General features: G+C 47.3%; 1 long non-coding RNA gene across 1 annotated transcript; it reads left to right on the top strand.

Moving 5' to 3' along the window:
- Nucleotides 1–2,178: 2,178 nt before the first annotated feature.
- LOC123478924 (uncharacterized) lies at nt 2,179–11,890 on the top strand. The gene is made up of 3 exons (XR_006654338.2): nt 2,179–2,377; nt 4,062–4,187; nt 11,764–11,890. It is a non-coding gene; the product is annotated as an uncharacterized lncRNA (long non-coding RNA).
- Nucleotides 11,891–14,598: the final 2,708 nt, after the last annotated feature.

Below are 14,598 nucleotides of genomic sequence, written 5' to 3' on the forward strand. Positions count from 1 at the left end.
CCCCTGGCCGCATCGACCCCCGGGGTACGGAGCGCTTCGGGGCCGGAAGAGGCCCGAGAGCCCTTCTGCTCCAGGTGCCCCCGTTAAAGACGAAGTAACGAACACTCGGGGGTTGGGAGAACTGCCTGTGACCCCACGGCGGGCCCACGCGCGTCCCTCTCCGCCCCCATCTGCCTGCGGGACGTGCTGGGAACACTGGCGGTTTCTGCGCCCGCTGCCCTCCCCCCGGCACCCCCCAGGCACCCCCATGCTCCGGGCCGGCCCCGTGGTCCCGGCCAGCCGAGTCCCTGCCCCTCTCTGACTCGGGCTTGCGTTTCCCAGTAGGTCTGCGCCGCAGAGCGCAGAGCGGGGTCTCTGCGCTTTCAGAAGCTGCAGTGGCGAGAGAAAGTGGACAGACCGCTCCTCTGACTGCATGGGCTTAGGGTTTTCCCCCAGTTCCTCTCGTTCCTGTGGAGGTGGGAGCAAATGCTCTTGTGGGAATAATCCCGTTTGTTTTTAGGAAAATATTTTAATAGGTCTTTGGGTTATGCAGGGATAAAACTTAAACTTACTCTGGAGAAGAGACAATGCGATTCACGTGAAGCTACAGGCTCTGGTTGTGATTGTAAAAAGTGGTTTTCCTTTGGAACGAACGGCATCCTCTCGGAGTTCCTGAGGAATTTTGCTAAATGCTGCAGCCTGGCCTTAGCCGCGCCCGCAGAGGGAGAGAGCGGAGCTGACCTGGAGGCCGGCGGAGCGGGGGGGGAGGGCCCAGGCTGTGCGGGTCCCCAGCAGGCCCCCCACGCAGCGCGGAGGGGCTGCGGAAAGGCCCGGCCCGGCGGCCCTCTTAGGCTGGGCACTGGGGCCTGTCCCTCTGGACGGCACAGCTACCCAGAGCATCAAAGCTGGTGTGAAACCCACCGAGTTCGTTCCAAAAAGACGACAGAGGCAGGCAAAACTGCCACACCCGCCCCGGGTCCCGCCACAGCGGGAGCGAGCGCCCCGGCCCCCAACCCCGGGCAGAGCCCCCTCCGACCCCACCTTCCGCTCTGTTCCTTGAGGCCTGGGGTCTGACACGGCGTGAACGAAACCGGGAGAACCTCTTGGTTCCTAAATGTTTTACTTTGAAAAATTTCTTTTTCCTAAAGACGCTACTTAGAAAAGGTAAAATACTTACTTGAAAAAAATGTAGGAAACTGGGTATCCTGGGATTAATGGTGCGCATCCTGCCGGTCTAGCGACCTGGGTTTCGGACAGCGACCAAGGGAAGGAACAAACGGGCATTCGGGGCCCAAAGCACGTCCGCCTGATATCAATGTAATAACTACACTAGCCTATTACGTATGTAACAGCGTAAACATTACAAATGTAGCAATGTCTATTTATATTATTTTATAACATAACATTGTAAAATAATTTAAAACAATTATGACAGAAAAAATCCGTTAATATAAATGTCATACACTACTTACAGAAAATACATATAATATGTAAATGTGTAAAACCCATAAATATCACCAGTTATCCTACCACCAGAAATTCAGGTAAACATTCATTTGGGGGTACTTCCTTCCATTGCTCTATGCATACAAACAGATAACGAGGCAGACAAATAAGTAGATATATTGAACATCCACCCACACTCACTTTACAATCCCAACAGAAAGAGAGCATGCTCCTTTCCCAATAGTTCTAGCAGTAGTCCCTGGGCCAGCTCTCACTGGCGCAGCACGGCTCCTGTGCCCATCCCTGAACCTGAAACCTACAAACCCAAATTAACCCATAAACCAGTTTAAATGAACTAAATATATACTTTTCTGAGTTTTTATTCTTAATGAAATAAATGGACCATGCATGTTCTTTGCAAATATAACTCACTAATTATAAATATTATTATTATCATTATATCCACCCTCTCCCTGTTGTCTTTCTTCCTCTCCTTCCTGTTTCATCTGTTTGTCTGCTTTTTCCTCTCTCCATCAAGCCTCCCTCCCACCTGGGTCAAGCAGCCTGTGGCAGGCAGACTGGCAGGGGAACAAGCGCTATTTATATCCGTGTTTCCTGGGGCAGTGTGCTGTGCGGTGATATGGGAACACACCATTTAAGGGAGACTTCTGTCTCTCACTGCAGCCAAAGTGGCTTTTGAGAACTTCGTCCAGAGTGAGGAAGAATGTAAGAACACACTCCTCTCTCCCTGCAAAGGCAGGCCCTGCCTGTTACCCTGCCTGAGCAAGCACTTAGGGTACAGAGTGTGGTAGACTAGGAGTTTGTCACGCAACGGGTACCTGGGATGGACGCATTTTTTGTCAGTGGACTTCCAGGAGGAGTGAGACCAGTGGAAAACAACCGAGCCAGAGCCTGGAGAGGACAGCGATGTGAGAACTGGCATTTTAGTTTGGTGAGTTGAAGGCTGGGAACAGAGCAGGAATTGTAAGGACCCAGTGGCATAAAGTCCTATGTGAAATCTTGGACACATGAAATAAGTAGTTTGGGAACAATTTAAGTGAATTCCTACTTTAAAAAGTGTCTGGTTGACAAAATGTGGATACACACTGGAATTGAATAATTAGGAAAATTCATGGCAGATGGTGGGAGCCAGGTTTCTTATTGTTGGAGTAGGTGTTTACAGATAAAAGAGGAAATGAGTAGAACGATCCGTGCGGTGATGAATGAGAGTTGAAGACATTAGTGGGAACTCATGTGTAACTTAATAGATACAGATGGTTACAAATGGAAATACTTATAGATGTGTGTACACACCTGGGTTAGTACACACACCTCTATTTCCTTGCTTTGTCAGCCAAGCCATCCCAGCAGCAACAAGCACACCTACTGCCCTGAACTTGGTTTCTAATACCATTCTCCAATACAAAGACTAGGTCATCTTAGAGAAATGGGGGGAAGAGAACTGGGGCAGGAGATACACAGGATAATCTAGGAGCACCTTGTAGTACCAAAAAGTAAGGAAGAGCTCAAAGAGTCCACAACAATGGGGCGAGAGAACACAAAATTACACAGGAGCCAAATGAAAGACCTCCCAATAGCCAAAGCTGGAACAATCTGAGCAATAAAAGAAATAAAGTATTATTGTATTATAACCAAAAGTATAAAATAAAGATCCATAAGTCCATACTGGAATGAATAAATAACTGAATAATTAAATAAATGAGGGAGAACAGATAAATCTCCCAGGCAGGAGAATTCCAAATAATTTGTGTAGATACTCTGCCTTCGGGGAGGTGGGGCATAACTCCCCAGTCCTTAAACGTGAGCTACCTATAGTGACTTCCTTCCAAGAGTACAGTGTGGAAGGAGGGGATTAACTTTACTTGTGCAGGGTCAAGTACTACCTTAGCCGGATGATCAAGGTCAACATCAAAAGTGATGTCATGTTGATAATATGTACCCTTGATATAACGTGATGAGAATGGTGCTTCATCTCTGCAGTCTTCCTCCCCCAAAATCCATAGCCTAGGTCTGCTGATGAGAAAAACACCAGATAAATCCGAACCAAGGAACATTCTACAAAATATCTGACCAGTACCCCCCCAAACTGTTAAAGATCATCAAAAACAAGGAAAATGTGAGAAACTGTCATAATCAAGAGGAGCCTAAGGAGACATGACAACTAAATAATGTAGCATCCTGGGTGTGATCATGCCCCCCAAAAAGGACATTGGGCGGAAACTAAGGAAGTCTAAATAAAGATTGGATTCAGTTTATAATGGTACATCAATATTGGCTCATTGTGATGAATGCGCCCCACTAACGTGAGAACTTAGCAACAGAAGGAACTGGCTGTGGGGTGTATGAGAACATCGCACCATCGTTGTAATTCTTCTATAAATCTAAAACTATTCTAAAATTAAAAGCTTATTTTTTCAAAAGTCGGTGATTGTTTCATACACCAAAAAAATTTATATTGATTATTTCTGGGTGGTAGGACCATCAGTGTTTGCTTTAATGTACTACTCAAATTTTCTATAAAGTGTTATTTATAAAATCTGAAAACCCTTTAAAGTATAAACTTCCAGTTTGAGATAACAAATTCATCATATGCCTTCACCTCCTCTCCCTCACAGACCCCACGAAACTTTTTGAAAAGAGACCCATGAGAATACAAAGAGTGGAAGTGAGGACGTCCGCGGACAGGAGTTCAGTGATTTTGGGGTGACTGAAAGGGGCTGCAGAAACGGTCCCTGAATTAGGTAAGTAGGGAAAACTGAGACCTGGAAGGGCCTGGAGAGAGAGCCGGTGGTGAGGAGTGAGCAGATTCTCCCCATGGACTCCAAAGAAGGAGGTGACTTGGAAGTAGCAGGTTCTGCAAGAAGTGAGCTTAACACATGGGCTGAACTCTGAGGCAGGGGTGTCCAACCCTTTGGCATCTCTGGGCCACACTGGAAGAAGAGTTGTCTTGGGCCACTCATTAAATACATTGTGACACATAATTACAAAAAAAGCTCATCATCTTTTAAGTAAATTTATGATTTTGTGTTGGGCCGCATTCATAGCCATCCCGGGCCCCAGGCAGCCAGCGGTCCGTTGGTTGAACACCCCTGCTTTAGGGAATGGCTGAAAGACAAATATGGAGACATTACAACTGTAGATCCCCTCCCAATCCCACATGGTTAGGCAGCCGGGTCCCTGCCATACACTGGAGGTTTTTTCTTTAGAGAAACTGAACCAGAGCACCCCAAATTCAGGGATTCTGGCAGCAGTAGAGGGCAGCTGTCTGGCTGAAAATACAGGAGTTAAGGCCACTTGTTAAGAGTAGGGCCCTCTGCGAGGCCCCTTCCCTTATCTGACTCCCAGAAAGGGATGGTCAAGGATATGTCCCCTGTGGAAGACTGGAAGCTCTTCATTGGAAAAAAAATTCACTAGCCCCAGAGAGAAGTTCTGGAAGTGTTGCCTTTTTATTGTCTCCCAAAGGAATGGCCTGAGAGTGAGACCTGCCAGTCAAATCCTGGCCCACCCCCCACACACGGCTGCCAATCATGTCGATGCTCTCTGTCACATAGGAATGGAAAGCCCAGGATCACCAGGAATTTGCAGAAAGCATCACCCGTAAAAGAAAGACCAAAGTAAACATTTTTTTTTAAAGAAAATGAACTAAGAGGAATCATAGATGACATAAGAAGAAAACATATTTATTATTTTTATGTATACATTTAATTAATAGCCTCAGAGATCTAAAAGAAGATGCAAATCCATGAAAAAGTATAGGATGGTGTAAACAAGGAAAAGTCAGGGAATGAGTGACAGCAGTTGGAAATTTAAAATGTGACGGCAAAAACAAGATTCGACGAAAGAGTGGGACAATGAAGGTGAAGGAACCTCCCAGAAAGTAGAAAAGAAAGATAGATACCCACTGTGAAAGAAAAACTGTTAGAGGGTTGTTCAAGGAGTCCCAGCAATTTATGCAGTTTCACAAAACAGAAGACAAAGGATAGGAATTAGTTCCTGTTCTCTCTTGACTTTAACATTATTATTATTTTATAATAATAATGTCAGTGAATTTCCCAGAAGTGGAGATAAATCTCCAATTTGACAGTACCCACTAAATGTCCAGTAGAATGGAGGGAGGGAAGCCAAGGCAATAATTTTGCTTTTCAGAACACCAGAATAAAAGAAAGAACCTCATAACTTCTAGAGAGAAATACCACATCTGTGTGAAGGAGTAAGAAGCTGTGGCACCAGATGTCTCAACAGTGGTATAGGATGCTAGGGAATTCTGGCCCAAAGTTCTGAGTAAAAATTATTTTCATCCTAGAATTCTAGACTTATCCAAAAAGGGTAAGTGTGGAATGGAGATATTTTCAGATATGTAAGAACTCAAAAGTTATACCTCCCACACTCCTTTTCTTAGGAAGGTAGTGAAGGATATAATTCAGTGAAATGAAAGAAAGACTAAGCCAAGAAGGAGGAACAGAGACTCTGGAAAGCGAAGAAGCAATCCAAAGGAAAGACGGATGAAGGGAAGCCCTAAGCTGACACCTGGGCCCCTATGTTCAGAGTAGCCATTGTGAACGGGGAGCAAGATGACAGACGGTATAGAAGGGAGGGAGGGAGGGAAAGAGAAGATAGTGATTTTTGATACATTTGGATATTTGGAAAAGACACAGCTAGATGTTGAGCAGATACATAGAGAACATTTTGAAAATATTAGCAATAGTTATTAAAAAGAAACGAAGCAAAATAAAAACTATGGTAACTGTTAACTTCAGGAAAAACAAAGTTGGAAGGAATATAATTATTCAATAACATTGCTCAGTAGTAAACTGAGACTGGATAAAAAAGAAGTAGTAAAAGTCCTATAGTTGGAATTTTGGGAGGAAATTCAAAAAAAGATATAAAGAATTTGTAAAGAATACTTGTGAATTTTCTAGAAATGAGATAATATAAAAATATTGTAGTGAACCTAGAGAACATCAAGAATAAATTTCCATGTTAAAGTCAAGAGAGAACAGGAACTAATTACCTAAAGCCCCAGGGCTGGGGGCAGGGCAGGAAGCTGTATCTCATTGGAACCCTAAGGCAAGGAGACACTTCCTTGTAACAGCCTTCCAGGAAATGCTGGGAGGTGAGTGGAAGACTGCTGCTGAGCAGCTCCTCACAAGTCCCCCACCCTGTTCTGGGAGGACCACAGGCATCCCACCCGACAATCAGATTAGTTGTGGTTCAACCTTTTGCCTTCCTGGCCTGTTCAAGTATGTGCCAGGTCACAAGGGTACAAGGAGCTGTCCCCACGCAATATCAAGAAATACCAGTATAGCCCTGGCTGGGGTGGCTCAGTGGACTGAGCGCCAGGCTATGAACCAAAGGATAATGGGTTGATTTCCAGTCTAGGGCACATGCCTGGGTTGTGGGCCAGGTGCCCAGTGAGGGGCATATGAGAGGCAACCACACATTGACATTTCCCTCTCTCTCCTTCTTTCACCCTCCCCTTCTGTCTAAAAATAAGTTTATGAAAAAAAGAAAAAGAAATACCAGTGTAGCTCTTTCCAGTTGGCGCTGAACCATGGGCATCTCTCGGGACAACTGACACAAGTGCCCCGAGACTGGGGGCAAGACTGGGGGCAAGGGGGAGCCCTACCACAAAGGCGAAAATATTAACTGGGACGCCCGGATGACCCTACCACACACAACCAGTCCGCATACAAGGAGGCAACAAGAAGTGCCAGGCCTTGAGGCTGGATGTGGGCAACGTCTCCTGGGGTCCAGGGTGCTGTACACACAAAACAGGGACCACTGGTGGCGTCTACAGTGCGCGCAACGATGAACTAGTTTGTGCCAAGACAGCAGTGAAGAACCGCCTCTCGCTCACTGGCAGAGCACCAACGGAGGAACGAGTCCCACTAGGCACTGCCCCTGGGCCGCAGAAAGGGGGCCAAGCTGAGTGCTGAAGAGGAAGAGATTTTAAACAAAAAAAATGATCACAAGAAATTCAGAAAGAAGAAATATATGAGAGGAAACAGAATGCCACAACCGGCTGTCTTCTAGAGACGCAGTTCCAGCAGGGCGAGCTTCTTGCGTGCACAGCTCCAAGGCCCGGGGGTGTGGCCATGCAGACGGCCACGTATTGCAGGGCAAGGAGCTGGGGTCTAGCTGAGGGAAACCAAGGCCCAGGAAGGCAAGTAAATCCTCCTCCCTTCTATCTTAGCTCATGTAATAAAGGTTTTTATTGTTCTTTTAAAAAAAGAAAAAGAAAACGAAGAGAAAAAGAAATATCAGTATGAGCATAAGCATTTTTTAAAAGCAGAACTTATCAGAACAGCTAAAAGAGTTGAAAGTAACTATCTCCGGAAGGAAACTGCAAACGGGGCGGGGGTGGGGGGAGCAGAGAACTGATGTTTTTATAGAACTGGTTTTTTAATATAAAAGTTTCCATTTGATTTTTCCTATATACTTTGATAAAAATAGAAATCAATTTTTCCCAAGAAGTAGTGGAGACAGGGATTGGTCTCTGGACCCCTGAATCTTTAGTCTTTCCCCTGGGAAGTGACGTTGGGAGCCTCGAGCTACAGCTCTGGAAGCTTCGTACCCATCTCGTCCTCATCACTTTCCAAAGCCTGAAGCCCACTGTCCTAGAAGCAGAAGTCCTGAGACTCCAGGCTGAGAGGACCATGAAGTGCCTAGCAGGATGAAGGGCGGAAGACACTCACTGAAGTATCATGATGTTTCATAACAATGGGGAAAAGGGGACATCCCAAAACTGCCAGAAAGAAAAAAAATGAGCTAATAAAGGAGTCCTGGGAATCCGAACTACAGCTGACATCTCAAAGCAGCACTGGATCCCAGAAACAGTGGCTCCAAAATTCGGAGGGAAGATGATTTCACTCCAAAATTATTCTCCCATGCAAACTATCAAATAAATGCAATAGAAGACATTTTCAGTACTTGCAAATATTCAAAGTATTTACCTCCCAAGCACTCTTCTCATAGGAAGCTGATCTCTTTGCATACAGGCAGGAGCCAGGAGCACCCAACCCATCCATGAACTGGGACCACAGTATGTCCTCTCATGGCTTGGGGTAAATGAGAGTTGCGTGCAGAAGAATGAAACCTGTAGTTTCCAAATAATGTAAAACTATAATCCTAAACAATATTGTGAGACATACTTTCCAGAATCAGTGTTTCCAAAGTATTTGGGCAAAGATAACCACTAAATAGTCCATAAGGAGGCCTCCTCAATCCAGAGCATATTCAGAAGAAAACTCCCATAGAAAATAATTTCTAGAGAATACGAACTAAAACACAAGAATTGCAGAACACATAAGAAGTGGAGCACCATGAAAAACAATCTACAACTTCAAAAGCTGAAGGATACACAGCCAGGAATTAGCTGAAGAGAAGTATAAAAGGGACTTTAAAACAGGTGTGTCCAAACGAGGGAATATTATACATCAGGCAGGAACAGGTGACTATAGGACAAGAATACACACATGTAAAGAGAACTAATGATCTGGAAAATAGAAGTGAGGCAGTATCCTAGGTCACAGCTAGAGATATCAGATGTGATCAGAAAGAGATGCCAGCATTCTTCAAAGAATTCTGGGGAGTACGGATGGACCTGGAGGACATCATGCTAAGTGAAATAAGCCAGTCAGAGAAAGACGAATACCATATGATCTCACTCATATGTGGAATCTAATGAACAAACTGAACTAACAAGGAAAATGGGGACAGACTCATAGATGGAGAGCAGGATGACAGCCGGTTGGGGGGAGGTTTGCGGGTGGAGGGAGTGAGCACAAAGGAAGAAGGACTCATGGGCCTGGACCGCAGTGTGTGACTGCTGGGAGGAGCAGGGTACAAGGGGACTAAATGGTAATGCAAAAAATACAATTAAGATTATATGTTTATGAACCTCAAAGAATTCTGGGGAAAGTGGAGAGAATAGTAAATAGGCGTTTTTCTAAAAGATAACAATTGAGAAGTTTTCAGGAATAAGGAAATACAGCAGCATTGCAGGGAAGCAAGGGGACACCAGTAAAGAAGAATATACTCAGCCCTGGCTGGTGTGGCTCAGTGGCTGGAGCGCCGGCCTGCGGACTGAGAGGTCGCCAGTTTGATTCCCGATAGGGGCACATGCCTGGGTTGTGGGATAGGTCCCAGGTTGGGGGCATGCGAGAGGCAACCAATCGATGTTTCTCTCCCCCTCTTTCTCCCTCCTTTCCCCTCTCTCTAAAAATAAATAAATAAAGTTTGTTTGTTTAAAAAAAAAAAAGAAGAAATACTTAGAGCCGAGAGAAAGAACCTAAAAGAAACAACAATCAACCTGATAATAAGCTTCTCATCTACACAACAGAGACTAAAAGAGAAGTAATCGCATCAGTGTTCTAATGGAAAATCATTGTGAACAGAAATTGCTGCACGGAATTAAGGGGCTGCCATGCCAACATAAAAAAGAGAAAACAGCTACTATATCCGACATTGGCCTTGGACTTGGTCAGGGGATGGTGAGGAAAGGCTTATGGGAGGCTGGAAAAGTGATGACCCCCGTGTTGTGGTGGTACAGCATTTGAAAAACTGTCATTTGTGAACATTTGGAAGGCTTGGGTAGCTAATAAGCTCGTAGATTTAAGAGGCTGTGCAACAGAATGTTTAGTCGCGAGCCTTGGCCATTACTACGCACATTTGACACTGTTCTGTAATAGATTTATGTTAAAACCGCTAAGTAGAAATGGACCGAGAGTCCATCAATGAGAATGAGCAGTGGGCCCAGCTGCCGGCCTCCCCCTCTTCCTTCTCCACTCCAGACCGTTAGCTCCCGCAGGGCCAGGGTTGTGGTGCTTGTTTTTGCTCTTTTTCTTTTAGAACTGTAGCCCCAGTCCTTAGCACATGCCTGGCATATAGAGAGGCCCAATAAATGTTTATTATATAAATGAATAGTGGGCAGAGGTAGGGATGATATCACCTTTATGTTGCTGGGGAAGAACAGATGCCCAAAGATGGTCAAGAAACAAGTCAGAGTCACGTGAAGGTAAATTCTCCCAACTTCTGGCTCTGGCCTCAAGGTCGCACTGACCCATCATGGCTCTCTAACACCGACAGCACTGGCCATGCCACTCAAATGCAAGACGAAGATGACCTTCAGGACTTTCATAAGCAAAGCAGTGCCAATCGGAGCTCCCTGGAGCTCTTTCTCTAGGGTTCCAGTCAGACCTGCCCTGGGTGGCTGAAGGCATGTAGGACAGTGGAGGCGAATGTCCCATGGACACCAGCCCTTCCCTCCTGGGTTTCTCTACTTCGAACTCCACACTCAACAGGTACTCTCATGACCCCGGGGAGAGATCTGTGCCCTGACCCCTGGCCACTGTGCCCTGCAGAGTGAAAGGGGGCTCTCTGGAGCAGAAAGCTCCAACCTGGGCCAGAGGAAGGTGTTGGGGGAGGGACAGGGCAGAAGGGCAGGGCGATAACAGATGAGGCTAAATTAATTTTGGAAACCATTAAATCTTTGAAAAGAGAGCATGTTTTCAGCAGGGACAGTGAATCACTGTGATTTGCAGAAACAGGCACAAGGCAATTAGCCATCTGGATGCTGTGGCTTCCAGTCCCCCAGCGGAAACTGCAAGTAAGCGGAAGGCTGGTCATTACCCAGCCCAGGCCCAGTTTTCCAGGCCCCACAGATAAGTCTGTGCCTCCAACCAGCTGGGAGCCCAGAGGCCTAGGACAAAGGGCGACTTGGCAAGAGACAGAAAAAAGGGCAGGAAATGCAACACCAGCCACAGGGAGCCGGGACTACTTCCTTCTTCCTGTGAGCTCCCCTCCAAACTCAAGAACCCATCATGGCTAAGGGAGCAGTTCCGTGCTCGACAAGCATTTGTTAATCACTTACTACGGCCCAGGCCTTGTGCTAGTGCGTTAAATTGTGTCGTTTAATCCTCACAACATGCATGTGAGGAGTTCCACCCGCTGCACTGTTTCGACGGGGCCCAAAGTGGTATTCAAGGTGAACAGCACTATCTGGAGCAGCCTTGCGAGGAGAAATTTTTTTTTTTTAATCAGTGAGGAAATAAAAGCTAAAAAGGATGAAGTGAACTTGCCCAAGGTAAGTTTGAGAATGAGTCTCCAAATTCTTTGCCCTTTCTTAGATGATCTGTATTTGCCAATTGCTGCTCTGTCTGGCTCATAAAGTTGTGAAAACCAAATAATACACACGAATATAAAAGGGTTTTATAAAATGTGGATGCCATACGCAGCTGAGCTGTCCCTACAAAGCAGTTACCCTGTGTCTTCCGATGCCCCGTGACCCTAAGGTGCTGCCCCTCCATTCATCCCTAGAAACTACGAGAGTCCTGGACAAACCCAGCCAGGAAAAGGGTCAGCAAGCCTTTCCGGGAGGAGCCTGGACAGCTGACCGGGAGGAGCACTTTGCTTGAGGAAGCCTGACCGACGGACGGTGCTGTGATTTACAGACGATGACAGTTCTGGCGCTGTCGTGCCTTCGGCTCCTGCCATGTGCAGAAAGGTCAAGCAGAGCAAATGCTGCCCGAAGGAGACCGCTCCCAGAGGAGGGAGAGAAGCCAGGAAGGAGACACCAGCTAGACTGGCCAGAGGTCAGCACCCCGTGCCCGACCACGTCCTGCTCTGAGCTTTGGCAAAGTGTGGCCTCTGCAGAGCCTCAGTCCCCGGCTGTGTGGCCCTGCTCGGGACTCTGCTGCGGCCTGCAAGGCCCCACACCTGGATGGCCAGAGGGTTTTCATTTTCTGTCCACATCTGCAGTCCATCCAACTGCTGCTGGGAGCGCCAGCTCTCTGAACAGGAAAAGCTGAGGGGGGTGCAGAGACCACAGACCTGGAGGCAGATAACATGGGAGAGGCTCTCAGCTCTGCCTCTCCTTGGCTATGACCTTGGGCGAGGCTAGGGAACCTCTTCCCTTTCTTTCTTCATGTATAAAGTGGTCTCGCAGGGTGGCGTTGAGGCCTGAATAACAGGCAGGTAATGGAACTCACGAAGAGAGAGCTTCCATAATAAGGTTTCCTGGCAGGGTTGCCAGATCTTCTTATTTGCTGAGAAAAAATCACAAACCTGAATTTCTGTGTAAACTTTTCCAATTTTCAAAAGCCTGGGAGGACAGAACAGGCATGTCTGCAGGCTGTCCGTGCACGAACTCGACGACTGTGCTCCTGCAGGTCTGCCGGCACACTAAGCGCCAGAGTAGTTTCCTTCCTCCTCCTTCCTCTCCTTTCTGGCTGGCTCCCTAAGGCTCTGCCTTTCACCAGAGATGCCTGTCACCCACACTGTAAACTGGACCGGGGTCGGCTAGGCAATAGGGTGGCCTGAACCCAAGGCCCTGGGGCTAAGGGAGGACAGGTCTTACGGTGCTCTGAGGCCAGAAGCAGGCTGGAGACAGGACTGCCACCTGGAAGCCCCACCAAGCCTCTTCCCCAAGAGGGAGAGGGAAGGATGAGGAACAGGGATCTTCAGCCACAAAAATGTAATGAATGAATGAATGAGTGAGTGCATGAACGAGCCACTGATGCCTCTGGCAGAACTTTGCTTGGCAGTGTGGGGCAGGATCTAACTTTCTGCTGTTCTCAATAATGTTGAAGGAGCACCAGAAGGCCTCTTGCGAAGGTTGGTGGGGCCTTTGGCTGGGAGTCCTGGCCAAGCAAACTGGCTCAGGGCCAAGTGAAGCAAGATGCCTTCCAGTTCCCAACCAGCATCTCATGCCTCTGATTAGAATCAGGTCGAAATCTCCTCCCCCAGTGCCTTCCAGAGAATCAGACTGGGGCTGCCCAAAGCAGGAGTGCAGGGCGCAGGGGAGGGGAAGTGGGTGGAATCTTGCATCAGGATCCTTCCCAGAAAGGGGCAGTTCCTTCCTAGCACTGGGCCTGCGGGTCTCCCCCACCCGCCCCTTCCCGGACATCCTGGTGTCTCTCACTGCAGCCTTTCCCAGGCAGTGCTCAGGCTGGCCACGGCCTCGGGAGCCCTCAGTAAAGCCACAACGGGAAGCACTTGGCCCAGAGGCACACCCCTCCACTCTTAGCTATTCCTGGGAAAGGGTGGAAGAAGCCCCCACAGAGCCTCCTTCTTTCTGGTGGCACCTCTCAGTAAGTCCTCCAGGTGGGGGATTTCCACAGCAGTTCCCCCTCCCTGGGCCCAGGTCTGATGTGGTCTCTTCCGATGCGGAGAATTCCCCTTGGCCCCTCCCTGGGTTGGAGGGACAAGGAGAATGCCACGTCTCCTCTAGTCTGCAGCTGCAGCTTGACCTCAGTGCCCACCACACGGGCCATGGAGACTCATCCATCCAAAGATCAGACAAATCTAAATGAGGGACACTTTACAGAACAACAGAAAGATAAAGGGGGGCTAAGGGACTGTTCCAGACTGGGGGAGACTAAGAGACAGAACAACTACACACCCCGTGTGAGCCTGGACTGCATCTTACACTGCGTGCGGGAGGGAAATCGCTGTGACGGACGTAACTGGCAAAAGTTAACTATGGACTACGTAGTAGATAGTAATGTTGTATTGATGTTAAATTTCCTCAATTTGATCATTAAAGTGTGGTTATGAAAAGGGAGGTCCTTGGTTTGTCTCCTCTACATAGGAAATATGTAAGGCTAAAGGGGCATGCCTGCAATGTACTCTCCAAGGACTCAGAAATAATAGTAATAATAAGCACACTACTATTCTCAAACATGTAAGTAGACAGTTGTCATATGACCCAGCAATTCCACTCCTAGGCATGTGTCCCAGAGAAGTAAAAATGTGTCCACACAAAAACTGGTACACTAATGCCCACGGCAGCATTATCCACAGTAGCCAAAATGTAGAAGCAACTCAAACGCCCAGCGGCTGATGAACAGGTAAGCAGAACGTAGCACACATTGACATTCTGGGACGTTCGTTATTCGGCCATAAAAAGGTGTGAAACGCTGGCATGTGCTACACACGGGTGAACCTTGAAAACATGCTAAGTGAAAGCAGTGCATCAAAAGATGGCATTTCATATGATTGCTTTTCTATGTGACGTCCACAACAGGTAAATCGACAGAGACAGAGGGCAGATTCACAGGTCGGAGCTGGAGTGAGCAGGGGGTGGGGCGGAGATAGGTCGAGGGCGCAGGGTGTCTTTTTTGGGAAGATGAAGTGTTCTAAAGTCAACTGTGG

This window comes from Desmodus rotundus, chromosome 5 (assembly GCF_022682495.2).
Source record: "Desmodus rotundus isolate HL8 chromosome 5, HLdesRot8A.1, whole genome shotgun sequence".
Lineage (NCBI taxonomy): Eukaryota > Metazoa > Chordata > Mammalia > Chiroptera > Phyllostomidae > Desmodus > Desmodus rotundus.